Here is a 12,726-nt window from a genome sequence, read left to right as displayed (position 1 = left end):
GCGTAATTGGCCGAATCCCACCACAGTAAAGGAGGTGCGGCATTTTTTAGGGTTTGCCAACTACTACCAGAGGTTTACCTGGAGTTTTGGTCAGGTTGCTGCTCTCATTACCTCACTGCTAAAGGGGGGGACCAGTGCGCTTGCAGTTGTCGGCTGAGGCGAACAGGGCTTTTAGGCACCTGAAGACTCCGTTTACCTCGGTGCCTGTGTTGGCTCATCCGGATCCCTCTTTGCCATTCATAGTGGAGGTGAACGCATCCGAAGCTGGGATAGGAGCAGTGCTCTCTCAGCGTTCGGGTAATCCACTGAAGCTCCGCCTCTGTGCCTTCTTTTCGAAGAAGCTCAGCCCAGCGGAGTGAAACTATGATGTGGGGGACCGGGAGCTGTTAGCTGTCGTAAAAGCCTTGAAGGCGTGGAGACATTGGCTTGAGGGGGCTAAACACCCTTTTTTCATCTGAACTGACCATCGAAATCTGGAGGACATCCGTTAGGCAAGGAGACTGAATCCTCGTCAGGCAAGGTGGGCCATGTTTTTCACTCGTTTTGCGTTTACCCTCTCTTACAGACCAGGCTCCCAGAACGTTAAGGCAAACGCATTGTCCCGGCTGTATGACACAGAGGAGCGGTCCATGGATCCCAGTCCCATACTCCCAGTTTCTTGTTTGGTGGCGCCGGTAGTGTGGGAGCTGGACGCGGACATTGAGCGGGCGTCACGTGCAGAGCTCTCTCCCCCTCAGTGTCCAGCTGGGCGTCTGTACGTTCCGTCTGCTGTCCGCGACCGACTGATCTATTGGGCTCACACGTCACCCTCCTCTGGTCATCCTGGGATAGGTCGGACGATGCGCTGTCTTGATGGGAGGTGCTGGTGGCCCACTTTAGCTAAGGACGTGAGGATTTATGTTTCCTCCTGCTCAGTGTGCGCCCAGTGCAAGGCTCCTAGACACCTGCCCAGAGGTAAGTTACAACCCTAACCCGTTCCACAACGGCCGTGGTCGCACCTGTCGGTGGATTGAAACCAGCTCTCTGTCTCCCATCGTGTTCATTACAGAATACATCACCAAAAACGACAGATGGATTCAGCAGAGCTGCAGCTACGTCTAGCCCGACAGGAGGAACGAATCGACAGGAGGAACGAATCGATGAACTCTGGGACCTCCTTCACCAATATCAGGTGCCACAGCCTCCTCTCATTCATCTCCCCCAAATCCATGCCTAATAAATATGACGGGTCCCCAGGGAAATGTCAAGGATTTCTCATGCAATGTAACCTGTACATAGACCATCCCCCCCACTGACTTCACCTCTGACAAAGACAGGGTGGACTTCATCTCCCTACTCACAGGCAAAGCTCTGGATTGGGTCACAGCCCTATGGGCTGTTCAAAGTTCTGATCTGTCCTCTGAATCACGTTTCCACGCAGGAGGTGTTCGACCATTCAGTTTCAGGTTGTCACACCGGGGACCTGTTATGTGAGCTGCAACAGGGCCGTCGCTCCACCATTGAGTACGCCCTGGAGTTCCACACCATGGCTGGCGGCAGTGGATGGAGGGAACCAGCTCTCCTTACAGTCTACCAGTGGAGTCTTAATTGGATGTTACAGACCGAACTGGCCTGCAAAGGAGATTTATCGGACCTAAACCAATACATCCAGATGTCCTTATCCATTGGCAACCTACTGGTCTCTCGTCCACCACGGTCTAATAGCCCCGAACCCATGCAACTCGGCCACGCTCCTCTCACGCCTGCCGAGAGACATCGGAGGTTACGTGAAAACCTGTGCCTCTATTGTGGAGTAACCACCTACTCAATAGCTGTCCCATTCGCCCCCCACGAAAGGGCGGCCACAACCCCCCCCCACTTCCGCCCGGGTAAGCATCTCTACGTTTTTGAATATTACCAAAAGGCAGTTTGGTATCCCGGCTCTTCTTTCTGCAAATGGGGTCACTCAGTTTGTGGAGGGACTTGGGGGCCGCAGGTAAATTCATTGACGAACAATTAGCAAAACAGTTTGTCAAACTAATCCCTGTTAATCCTCCCCTTAGGACTAATGCGCGGACAACTTCTCGGGACTGGTCGTGACTCACATGACCAAAAGTATCACCCTTCAGATTGGCCTCCTTCACTCTGAGGTCATTCAGTTAATGGTGTTGTCTTCGCCTAAAGAAGCCCTCATCCTCGGTCACCCCTGGCTAACCCTTTACGACCCTGCCATCTCCTGGCGGCAAGGGGAACTGCTGTCATAGTCTACCGCCTGTTTTAAGAACTGCTACAATCTACCCTGTCGAGCCACCACTATAGAAGGATCGGAGTCTGCCATTCCAACCCACATCCCACCTGTATATGCCCAGTTCCAGAGTGTCTTCAGCAAGAAAAAGGCCTCCATTTTGCCCCCACATCGCCCGGAGGACTGCGCAATCAACCTCCTTTCTGGGGCCTCACCCTCTAAGGGTCGGATCTATCCCTTTTCCATTCCAGAGAATGAGGCTATGGACACCTTTATCGAAGAGGCCCTTGACATGGGATGCATCCGTCCATCCACATCTCCGGCTGCATCCAGTTTCTTTTTTGTGAAAAATAAGGATGGTATTCTCCGTCCCTGCATAGATTACCGACCCCTCAATGACCTTACCATCAAGAATCGCTTGAACGGAAGATGGCATTAATCACCGCTAGGAGTTACTATGAATACCTGGTTATGCCCTACGGTCTCACCAATGCACCCACAGTCTTCCAGTCCTTCATGAATTAAGTTTTCCAGGACATGATCAACCAGTTCCTCATCGTGTACATTGACGATATCTTTATCTACTCTCACTCCATTGCAGAACACGTACAGCATGTGCAACAGGTCCTCCAATGGCTACAGGACCACCGTATGTCGAGGCTGAGAAGAGCGCCTTTCACGTTACTACGGCAACCTTCCTAGGTTTTGTGTTGACACCAAGAGGGGTTAACATGGACTAAGGCAAAGTCACGGCCATGCTTAACTGGCCCAAACCTACCACCGTAAAGGAATTGCAGCGTTTCCTATGATTTTACAACTACTACGGCTGGTTCATCCGAAACTGCAGCAGCACAACCGCTCCTCTCTCAGCTCTCACCAGTCAAAAAACCTGTACCCTCTAATGGACCGACACTGCCCTTACTGCATTTGAGACCTTGAAATGCCTCTTCACCTCTTCACCTCTGCACCCATCCTTAGGCAGCCAGATCCTACCCTTCCTTTTGTTTTGGAGGTTGATGCATCTAAGGTCGGCGTAGGAGCAGTTCTCTCTCAGCGGGTAGGGACACCTCCCAAATTACACCCATTTCCAAGAAACTGTCACCCGCTGAGAGGAACTATGATATCGGGAACCGAGAGCTCCTCGCCATTAAGATGGCTATCGAGTGGCGTCACTGGTTAGAGGGAGCTCATCACCCATTCCTTGTCCTTACCGACCACCTCAGTTTGGAGTACTTAAGAAGTGCTACGAGGCTCAACACCAGACAGGCTCGCTGGGCACTCTTCTTCACCCGATCCAACTTCACTGTCACCTATCTGCCTGGCAAAAAATGTGAAGGCAGATTCCTTCTCCTGTCTATTTGACTCCCCTTCAACTAACCCAGCTCCCAAGCCCATCCTGCCTCCGGTTCTCCAAGATGTGCCTACTCTTCCCCCTTCCGCATCTACCTAATGCCATGGAAATGGCTGAGTGCATGTTCCAACAGGTGTTTCGTTAGTATGGGATCCCAGAAGACATAATTTCGGAGACCCCAGTTCGTCTCCAGGGTGCGGAGAGCCTTCTGCGACCGACTGGGGGTCTCCATCAGCCTATCCTCCGGATACCATCCCCAAACCAATGGGCAGACGGAACGCCTGAATCAGGAAATAGGGAAGTACCTAAGCCAGCACTGCACCCATCAACCACACGAGTGGAGTCACTATCTAGCCTGGGCCGAATAAGAACAGAACTCCCTGGTGCATATCTCACTCCTTTTCAGTGTGTCCTCGGATACCAACCCCCCCGTGTTCCCATGGGAGACAGAGTCTGGAACTGTGCCTGCCGTTAATGAGGGGTTTCGACGGAGTGAGCAGGTTTGGGAGACTGCAGATTTGCACCTACATCAAGCTTCCCTCTCCCAGAAACGGTTCGCTGACCGGCGTTGCCGACCTACTCAACTCTTCCACCCTGGGCAACGTGTGTGGCTCTCCACCCAGGACATCCGGCTTCATGATCCCTGCAAAAAGTTTAGTCCTCGGTTCATAGGTCCCTTCAAAATAACGCTGCATCAAACCTGTCACCTACCATCTCCAGTTGCCCAGCTCACTTTCCAGCCCATTCTCCAGCTCACACTCTCGATCCCTGAACGCAGCTCACTCTCCAGATCCCAATCACCTGAATTCTGATCACCTGTTCACACACCTGTATGTCATTATCACACACTATTTAGTGTTTTTGCACCCCATCATTGTGAAGTATTGTTTGTTTTGTGACACACTTCTAGGTGGAGCTCTGTTTTTCCTGTAATTTAATCCTCCCGTGTGTGATAGTGAGACAGGCAAAAACTAACAACACCTATTCCCTGCCTGCCTCACTAACAACGCCTTTTGCCTATTCCCTGCCTGTACTTCAGCCTGTTATCTACCTATTGCCTGATCTCCCGGACGACGTTACTAGCCTTTTCCCTGCATGTACTGTTGTTTAGTTTGGACCCCCTGTGTATGACCTTCTGCCTGCCCCTGGACCCAGCTACCTGCCTCCTCCTGTGGTTCTTTAATAATAAACACCTGCTGCACCTTGCGCTTGAAACCAGCTCTCTGTCACCCATCATGTTCATTACAACTTCCCACAGCATGATGCTGCCACCACCATGCTTCACCAAGGGAAAGCAAAGTACAGCGAGATCTGCTCCATAGCGCTCAGACACTAGGACTGGGGTAATGTTTCACCTTCCAACAGGACAAAAACCCTAAGCACACAGCCAAGACAACACAGAAGTGGCTTTGGAACATGTCTCTGAATGTCCGAACCTGACAGACTTGACATGATCAACAAGTGGATCTCCCAGCAACACAATGACTCCAAGCGCACATCAAAATCCACAGAAATGGTTCATTGAAGACACCTATCTTTTAGAGGTTTTTATTTTAATTACTTGTTATTTTTCCTCTGATCAATTGTAGAGGTATAATAAACATTTAAGGTTATCACTAAGCAATGGACCCTGGGGCAGAACTCTACTCCCTGTATATAGCCATGTTATTGTTCTACTCCCTGTATAAAGCCATGTTATTGTTCTACTCCCTGTATATAGCCATGTTATTGTTCTAATCCCTGTATATAGCCATGTTATTGTTCTAATCCCTGTATATAGCCATGTTATTGTTCTACTCCCTGTATATAGCCATGTTATTGTTCTACTCCCTGTATATAGCCATGTTATTGTTCTACTCCCTGTATATAGCCATGTTATTGTTCTTCTCCCTGTATATAGCCATGTTATTGTTCTTCTCCCTGTATATAGCCATGTTATTGTTCTAATCCCTGTATATAGCCATGTTATTGTTCTAATCCCTGTATATAGCTATGTTATTGTTCTAATCCCTGTATATAGCCATGTTATTGTTCTAATCCCTGTATATAGCCATGTTATTGTTCTACTCCCTGTATATAGCCATGTTATTGTTCTTCTCCCTGTATATAGCTATGTTATTGTTCTACTCCCTGTATATAGCCATGTTATTGTTCTACTCCCTGTATATAGCCATGTTATTGTTCTAATCCCTGTATATAGTCATGTTATTGTTCTTCTCCCTGTATATAGCCATGTTATTGTTCTACTCCCTGTATATAGCCATGTTATTGTTCTAATCCCTGTATATAGCCATGTTATTGTTTCACTCCTTGTATATAGCCATGATAATTTTTACATGTTATTTATATTCCTTATTCACTGTGTATTCCTTTTTATCTTCTTTTTTACCTCTGCATTGTTGGAAAAGGACCCGTAAGTAAGCATTTCCCTGTTAGTCTACACCCGTTGTCTACAAAGCATGGTACAAATACAAATGTATTTTACTTGAACAGGAAGTAAGCTATCTGCTAAACTATTTGCACTGCCTAGTTATGTTGAAGGTATGGGTGATGCCAGACATTTGTAAAGGGCGCTAGTCTAAATCTCTAGTCAGGTATTGACAGCCTGGAGGTTGTGATGTCACCTTGTCTTTGACCTAAAGACAGCAATTGCCTCCAGGAGCTATAACCTTGGCTTTAGCTCAAAGGATTAATGCTGTCAGTTCTGAAGAGCCAGAGACCTACTGGTAAACAACAGTTTGATGTAGCTACAGATTTGCCCCACAAACCAACAAAAAGCAATGAAAAGAGTTTTCTTCCTACTGTCAAAAGTGTATTGGTATTTGTGGCGACTTCTCTGGGCCTTGCTGGCAAGCTGCGTGAAGGCTGCATGTTTTTAAGCCACTGGGCCACACGCAGAGCCCTGCTAAGACCCTGCAGGAGAGATAAAACGGCCTTGGTGGGGAAAAGGCGGACGCAGACCAGCGGTGTGAAACAGGATCACAGACGGCTGGAGGACAGCCCATGAGGAAGGAGGGGGTGGAAGAGGGGGAGGAAGGGGATGTGAGAGCCACCGCACCAGAAGAGAAGGATTCTGGGACAGCAATGGCTGCCAGCCATCTTCGGAGACAATCACAAGTATAGAGAAAGGGAGAGGTTATATATACAGTATGTTCGATTGGTGAGCACACATGGAGTCCGCATGTAATGAGCATGGACTCCGTAACGAAGCATCCCACTGGGCAATGACATCAATTCAACGTCTAGTTTTGATTTACATTTGGTTGAGTTGTCAACTAACGTGAATTCAACCAAACACCCTGTCATTAGATTTAGGTTAAAAGTTGGGTGAAAAAAATACTAAATTCCCTTTACACTGATGACTTTTTTCAATGTCATCACATTTCATTTTTGGTTAAAAGTACATGGAAACAATGTTGATTCAACCCGTTTTTGCCCAGTGGGCTTGGTCAACAACATGGAACTTAGAAGAGCATCAAGTTCAATAGCCTACTGTTTTATAATTGTTTAAGTAATGTTGTCTGTGAGTCTAAAAAGGTAGCGGCCTCACATCTCAATTGCTGAAACCGAATGTTGACAACGGCAAAGACCTTCTCGGCCACCCACTTAAAACCATCACCATCCACAGTAAACAGACGATTCACAGGGCCAGTTTGATAGGCCAAGGTAAGACCCTTTAGTCAGTAGAACACACAAACAGGAAGTGACTCAAAGCATGGTGAAATTCTCTATATTTCACAATAGCTAATCCTACTATAAACCTCTTTCCTCCTACTAAATTGAAACCACCACTTATAGAAGCATGTGATGCACAACACAGTGCCAAACAGCTGTGCTTCACTCTGTATTATTTCATGGTGAAATATACAATGTACCTCTCCAGAGACAAGAGGGGAAAGAGAGAATGAGAGAGAGAGAATAAAAGAGTGAGAGAGCGCAAAAGAGATGGAGAAGGCAGAGAGATGTGAACATTGTCGAAAACACCACGGACAATGTGTTAAATTGGAAAAGGAACAAAGCCTTCAGCCTCTAAATAAAGACTAACGAAGGCAGACATGATGCTAACGAACGCATCCGCACGGCATTGGCAAATGGATCCTGAGAGGACCTATCAAACCCCTGGCACTACAGTGCCAAAGCCCACAAATGGAAGATTGGATAGAGAGCAAGGGGGAGAGAGTAGGAGAGAGGGAAATAACATCTATGAGGTGTATGTTAATAAGAGTGTGTGTGGGGGGGTTGTGTTAGCTAGGGAAGGTGGTGAGGGGCGGGACTTGCTGTTATTTTGGCATTTCTGCTCTCTTATTTATTCTGCGGCTGGTGAATTTGTTTAAACTCCAATTGGAAAAGGCTGATCAAAAAGAATGGGGCAGGCAGAGAAAGAGGGGAAAAAAGCCCTCGCTTCCGACTTACATCAAACGCAGGCACAGCGGGTGCCAATCAACGACCAATTTTTTTCATACATTTCTATAGTTTCTGGAGTAAGGAGCAAGAGCTTGGCCTCTGAAGTCTTTTGTTTTGATCACAAAGAAAATGGAGCCCAGAACAGTCGAGAGCTACAATATAGGTTCTCTCTTTGCAGAGTAATATAAAATGTATCACATTCCAACGTCTTTCAAGTGACACCAAGGATATGTCACAAAGATATTAAAAGTTGTGACAAAAGTACTTAAGGTCATAGGCTACATCTATTTAGTTTGTCTGTGTGTCCTTCTGAAGGATATTCTACCCATGTAATCTAGGCCTGATTAGAGAAATTGTCTACTAGGTTCAATCCAAAATGTATTGATTTTATAGAATCACCATTAGGACTATAGGTCATGTACCTGTGACCCTTATCAATCTGTGACCGTGGAATGAGTTTTACAGCTCAGAAATGTCAGCTGAACCACCAAAACTAAACATCAGCACGTCGTCAAAAGGTTGCTGTCAGTGAACTAGCGGAAGGGTTCCCAAACTTGTTTTGCATCCGGGACACCTTTTGTGATAGCAAATATATCAGGGAACCTCTCAGAATATCAGAACACAACTCCTATTTAGAGTGTGACTAAAATAGCATACAAGCAGTTTTACTATGACTTCTGCAGTGCTGGCCAGACTAATCAAGTCTCGGACCCTGAGAAAGAACATTTTACATTCTCTGGAATCAGAGAGAACATTTAGCAGTTTTAAAGCTAATTTCTTGCAATTCTACACATTTTGCCATAGGGCAGAGTAAAAGAGCTGTCACGCCCTGGCCATAGAGAGGCTTTTATTCTCTATTTTGGTTAGGCCAGGGTGTGACTAGGGTGGGCATTCTAGTCTCTTTATTTCCATGTTTTGGCCGGGTATGGTTCTCAATCAGGGACAGCTGTCTATCGTTGTCTCTGATTGGGAATCATACTTAGTCAGCCTTTTTCCCTCCTGTGTTTTGTGGGTAGTTATTTTTCTGTTTAGCTGCCTGACAGAACTGTGCGCTTTAGTGTACTTTGTTATTTTGTTGCGGTGTTCAGTTTAATAAATATGAACGCCTACCACGCTACACCTTGGTCTCCTTCTTCAAACCACGAGAGTCGTGACAAGAGCTGCAGTTTTAAAGCTTAAATTACACTGCATTATGTTCAAAACAACATTTTGGGGGAATACAAGAAGAATTGAGTAGAAAAAAATGGTAAATGATGGAGTACTGTGGATACAAATATCCCCGTGAGCCTCCCATGCCCATGTTGGGCATCTAAAAGGTTAAGAACAGAAATTGTGGATGAATAATATTACATTGTATTGTACCCTCAACTTTTTCCACGCATCTCGTACAAAATTCATTCAATGGTTCTTGCTAGCAATATTCATAAAAGGGTATTAAAATATATATATATATATAGACATATATTGAGGTCTTGCAATAGACCCCCTGCAGTATCTCCTAAGACTCCACTTTGGGAACCCCTGAACTCGGATTCCTCATTGACTCTTAATGAAAGGTCAAGCCAGACACTACAGAAAAGCTCCAGAGGGACTTGAACCACAATGGTTTATGGGTTAATATAGAAGCAGGTCAATGTAGGGTTCATAACCCACCAATAAGACATTTTGCTCATTTAAAGGCCTAATCTGTCATTTCAACAGCCTAACACCTGCCACTTTATTTGATAAAATAAAGGAATGAGCTGAGGGAAATGTAACCACTCTCAAATTCATAGATGGATGGATCAATGGTAATGCCCTGAATGGGAAAGGGCACAGTACACACCAGGGATGTGACATTGGATAATCATCATCCAGCTCTGGCCAGACAGCTGCAGACAGTTGGCACCAGGTCACCCAGCTGGAGAGGGCATTCCTCTGTGATATGTCCCCTCACAGTGTAGCCAGTCTGATAAGAGCCAGGGATGTGCCCATCAATTGTCTGTCTGAGGGAGTTGAAGCAGTTATCAGTAGATGTTATTGATGTTGATTAACTACTATGCATGCACCTGTGTGTGCGTGTTCACTAACTGCCCTCTCCCTGAGGTGTAATATAATTGTCACTAGTGACAAATGCTCATGTCATCTGATTAACAATGTCAGTGTGACACAAGATGAGCAGGAGAGATACAAATATGGGATATTTTAAGAAGTAGCAGCCTGACAAACAGCTTAGATATTCTACTGACTGAGATTTATGATAACGTCATACCTGAACATCACAATGCTCTTCAGACTCCACATTTCCTTGATATAATTTATAGTGTATCATGGTATGTATCAAGGCTGTCATTAGCTTGCCATGGCTGCCAGTAGGATGAGACCACATTTTGAAGTCCATTTCATACCAAGCCTCTCAGTAAATCTTTACGCTGCTGGTGGTGATGCAAGAACACCTCGTGCCTCTGAATTGGTATGGAGGGGTGTAAGGTGCAGGCACACATAAAAATAGAATGAGACAGACAACCTATTTGATTGAAAACCCAGGTTTTGATAAGACCAAAACACATTTGACTTCTCCACAGTGAGAGAGCATGTTTGTAGTTTTGTATCCCTGTTGTTTTTAAATGCCATCATAGATTTCAGTTGGCCTACATAAATCCCCTATGCTTTTGTTCTGGTATACTGTATTGGGTTGAACAGCTAGTCATTAGGTTGCATGACTATCCAGAGGACACACTTGCCCTTCTGATGCTTTTAGCCTGTGAATTTACAAGCCTATTTAGTATTGGACCTTGACAGTGGACCAATGTTGAAGCAGCAACTCTGACTTGTATGGCAGCCCACTGAATAAACAATGGTTGCACTGTCGGCAGACCAATGACCACTGTCTGTGCATAAAATGAGTGGATGGAGAATCAACATATATGGTTTTCCCTTATTAACGGCCCCAAGACCAAATAGACAACTCATTTGACAGTTGAACCATATTTAGGGGACATAAGTATTAAGGGATGTCTAATTTGTAATTATAATCTAAATAGTTACAATGATGCCAGACATTTCAGTGGTTAAACTTTTGATCTAGAGAAAATAAATAATGAGCGGATGCAGTTGGCATAGCCTAATAAATGCAGGTCCACACATCATTCGAGGTGCACTTTCTCGAGATGAGGGCGATTGACTGGCAATTAAACTCGTGCTGTGAGCTAGTATGATCAACATCAAGACTAAAACGAACCCAGTCATTATCGCGCTAATTATTTCAGACCTGATTGGATATTGATGAGATTCAAGTTAAGAACTTCTTGAGATTGCCCACTAGGGAAAAAAGTGGTTGAATCAACGTTGTTTCCACATCATTTCAACAATAACAAATGTGATGACGTTGAATCAAGGTGGAAAACTGATAGGATTTGCAAAAAGTAATTGACTAAGGAAAGGTCCTCTTTTTTTCACCCAACTTTTAACCTAAATCCAATGACATGGTGACATTGTTTATTTCACATTGAATTCAAGTTAGTTGACAACTCAATCAACTGTCAATCAAAACTAGATGTTGAAATGGCATGTGCCTAGAAGGTGAGCTCCTTGTAGACTAATTATCTTGTAGCACGCAATAAAAATAAAAAAAAATGATTGACTGCGCACACTAAAGAAAAAAAGTGTCAGTAGCTAGGATGCCTCATTGACTCTTACTGAAAGGTCAAGCCAGACACTAAAGAAAAGCTCCAGAGGGACTTGAATCACAATGGTTTAAAGGGCGCACAAAATTGACCAAGTATGCTAAAATCATGATTTTCATACCTGCTGCCCGCTACCTTCGCGCCCTCCAAATGTTTTAAGGTTGCCCTTTAATCCATCGGCGCTGCTACAATCCAGCGGTGCGTCTGTCCGCGGGCGACATCAGCACAGCCTAGATTTGTGTAGGACTGGTCCAATATTGCTTGACACAGTGATAGATATCCGAAAATTAAATCCACGCGCACACAAACGCGACACTGCTCGTTTTCTTGGAACAAATACTTGACTGTAGATTGATAGAGCACAGAAAATTATTCGGTGCTTTCTCTTCCTCTTATGCTTTCTGATAGTCAGACTATGTATTGTCCAACGTGTGAATACACTGTCATTATTGTTTCCCAGTCTTAACGGAGTGTGATCACCCTTGAAGTGAGAGAAAATAAAATATCATATAAGTAATAAACTCAAAATTGAAGTGAAATTGTCCCGACTTCTGCCTCAGTTGCAGCACCAGTCTGTATTCCACTGAGTTCCATCAGAGACTGACTGCATGCACGCCGTGCGCACTAACTTATTATCATACAGACACCTACCGACCGCAGCGCTCATCACAGACTCTGGAATAACCCATCATAGTGGCACACAAGGCCACTAACACCATCAATCGCCACTGGCGTAAACACACTAATAAGCCTACATTGGTCAATCACATTAAGGGACTACACAAAAATGTCTTTGCTCAGTGTTACGCAAATAAGATCAATGGGAATTTCGATTCATGACATTGAACTGCATCATGTCGTTAAATATGATTTTTGAAAGTTGTAGGAGACATGACATCATAGCCTAGGAGTAATATTTGCATTGGTCTATTAACGTGCAAGATTGAATTTAACTTTGGCAGATGTGAGCCTTAGGGGACAGTTTTGCACAAATAGATATATTGTATACCTTTTAATTGTCATGTGGGAACAGGTGTTTGGATATCGCACAGACTTAATTAAATTAACCTCTTAAAAGGCCC

The 12,726-nt window shown here is 45.0% G+C and overlaps 1 protein-coding gene across 1 annotated transcript in view; it reads right to left on the bottom strand.

The window, feature by feature from the left end:
• Nucleotides 1–11,902, bottom strand: part of LOC139379323 (chemokine-like protein TAFA-2) — a 56,496-nt gene extending 44,594 nt beyond the window's left edge. The window contains exon 1 of the mRNA XM_071122127.1: nt 11,766–11,902. The gene's annotated coding sequence lies outside the window, so the exon portion shown is untranslated. The remainder of the gene's footprint in view (nt 1–11,765) is intronic.
• Nucleotides 11,903–12,726: the final 824 nt, after the last annotated feature.

This window comes from Oncorhynchus clarkii, chromosome 21 (assembly GCF_045791955.1).
Source record: "Oncorhynchus clarkii lewisi isolate Uvic-CL-2024 chromosome 21, UVic_Ocla_1.0, whole genome shotgun sequence".
Classification (NCBI taxonomy): domain Eukaryota; kingdom Metazoa; phylum Chordata; class Actinopteri; order Salmoniformes; family Salmonidae; genus Oncorhynchus; species Oncorhynchus clarkii.
This window is presented reverse-complemented; position numbering and strand designations above follow the sequence as displayed.